The sequence below is a fragment of the Priapulus caudatus genome, unplaced genomic scaffold (genome assembly GCF_000485595.1).
Source record: "Priapulus caudatus unplaced genomic scaffold, Priapulus_caudatus-5.0.1 Scaffold2990, whole genome shotgun sequence".
Classification (NCBI taxonomy): Eukaryota; Metazoa; Priapulida; class Priapulimorpha; order Priapulimorphida; family Priapulidae; genus Priapulus; species Priapulus caudatus.
The window spans coordinates 20130-22773 of NW_014580051.1; positions in this window are offsets into that span (position 1 = coordinate 20130).

Genomic DNA, 2644 nt, shown 5'->3' on the forward strand with positions numbered 1-2644 from the left:
CTTCCTCTGCCGCTGCACCTGGCTCTTCCTCTGCCGCTGCACCTGGCTCTTCCTCTGCCGCTGCACCTGGCTCTTCCTCTGCCGCTGCACCTGGCTCTGCCTCTGCCTCTTCCGCTGCCCCTGGCTCTGCCTCTGCCTCTGCCTTTCTGCCTTTCTGCCTCTGGCTCCGTCTCTGCTTCCGCCTCTCTGCCCCTGCCCCTGCCTCTCTGCCTCTACCTCTCTGCCTCTCTGCCTCTTCATCTGACTCTGAATCTGACATTACATGTGATGGTAATCGCAGTTGCTGTTATCTTACTGCTGCTGTAGTTGCTGCCAATGCTGCTGCTGCTTTCTCTACGGAGGTCGCTGCTATTGCAACGGCTGTTGCTTTTCCTGCTGCTGCTGCTGTTGCTAATGATGCTGTTGTTGCTTCTACCGTTCTCGCTGCTGCCGCTATCTCTCTCGGCGATGCTGCCTGTTGTGTTGTTGGCAACAGATCTTCTATCACTCACGCTGGTACAGTTAGTGCTGATGCTGGGGGTACCGGTCCTACGGGTCGTTGGTCCTACGGGTTGTTGGTCCTACGATCGTTGGTCTTACGGGTCGTTAACGGCTAAAAGTAAGAGGGGTAGATAAAGTATATTTAAATTCATGTTATTTAATAGCGTTGGCTAAAAACGTTTTATTACGGTTAGTAAAACGGGCGTTTGTAATAAGGTTATTAAGGTAATTAAGGTATTAATTATTAGGTAATTAAGGTTGAAAAACGTTTGCCAAAATCGTTCACTAAACGTTGATAGTAACGTTGCATGTCGGTTCTTAACAAACCTTATACAAAGTTATTGAAATTTAAAATTGAAAAGATCAAATCATTCGATCCGTAAATCGAATCATTCGATCTGTGAATCGAATCATTCGATCTGCGAATCGAACCATTCGATCCTGAAGTTTATACCGGTGTAGCGTGAAATTTCTGACTTGCGAAATATCTGAGATAGCCCCGCCCCCCCCCCGCGCCTATGCGCAGGCGCACTTCGCGTGCGTCCCGACCCGACTAATCACAGCTCGTCTTTGTGTGCGAAATTTCTGACCTGCGAAATATATGATATATAATATAGCGACCTGCGAAATATATGATATAGGATGCGTATGCGCATGCGCACTTCGCATATATGCTCAAATATGACGATTTCCACTTCAGCTAAGACACCAGCTGGTGGAGAAGGAGGAGGGGGAGAAGCTGGTGGAGAAGGAGGAAGGGGAGAAGGAGGAGGGGGAGAAGCTGGTGGAGAAGGAGGAAGGGGAGAAGGAGGAAGGGGAGAAGGAGGAGGGGGAGAAGCTGGTGGAGAAGGAGGAAGGGGAGAAGGNCCTGTATTTCACTTGCCCTGCTTCTATTTCTGACTTCTATTTATTATTAATGATATTTCTTCGTTACAAGTGCATGAAACCAACGGAAATATACACAGTCATATCATTTTGTTGAAAATAAACATATGTAGAGAGCACACACTCCATCACTTCGAGTACCTTTAAATAGGAAATGTCTATTCCTGTGCCACATTTTATTAATTATAATCGCCAAGTTACTAAAATAATCTTAGACAGTATAATATGTTTATATTATATATTATACGTCAATCTTATGTCTGTGCGCATGCTTATATACTCTCTCCTGAAGGAAATTACATTTAGTTAAAATATTATCCACGTAGTTTAAAAATAAGAGGACCTGCTTAGGAGTAGTTTTCTATCAAAAATCGGAATCTGATTGCCTCCTTGAAATAATAAGACGGATTTCAATCTTCTTAACATCCCGATTCCCTGCAAGGCTGTTTGAATATATTGACACCATTCTTTGCCATTGTCAGCGGTAGTGTCACGCAGGAAAAGTTGTGTATAAGCCCAAGCCAAATACACTATATAATAGTTATCAATCATAAGATCGGACTTTATACTTAAAAGGAAGCCCTAGTGTGTAGTGTGGGGTCGCAGTTGATCTTGGTTCACATATGCCCAAGATCTGGTCAAATGGGTAGCTTATCAAAATCACACTTCGATCGTGTATATTTATTTGCAGACACCTCTTCTCCATTAATTATAATTTTAATAAGCTGCTTTCCCTACATGATAACTGTCAATTACAAGATTTCACTTTGTAAACGATAAGAAGTCTTAGAGTGTATATATAGTGTATACCAGTCAAAGATTTATTGTGAGCATTTTTTGTGTTTGTCACAATTGTAAGATCAAAGTTCAGTACTTCAGATGGGATATCTGCCAGTATATTTACGTGATAAATGTCTAACAGAAGAGCTTTCTTTATAATGAAATACTGTCGCGTTATGACGTTATGCCGAGACACTCTGTCAATCAATAGAACGTTGACCCGACTGACTGGCATTATTACCTGACTGCCAGCTTCTACTGCTTCAAATTTAAAGAAAATGCTGTCCCCAAAAGTACCAAAACTCGGGCAATGATACTAAAACAATTTTTCGCCTCAGGCTCTGTGAATCTTGTTGAATAATTGTTAAATATAGCTAGTACTCGGGGTAGGCTTGAGCAACATCAAAGATAACAAAGACAGTGAAGTTGACTCGCGTGTTTACACAACTGCAGTAATAATTGCAGGGTCTCACTGGTCTCGCCTGATAGGCGCTGATCG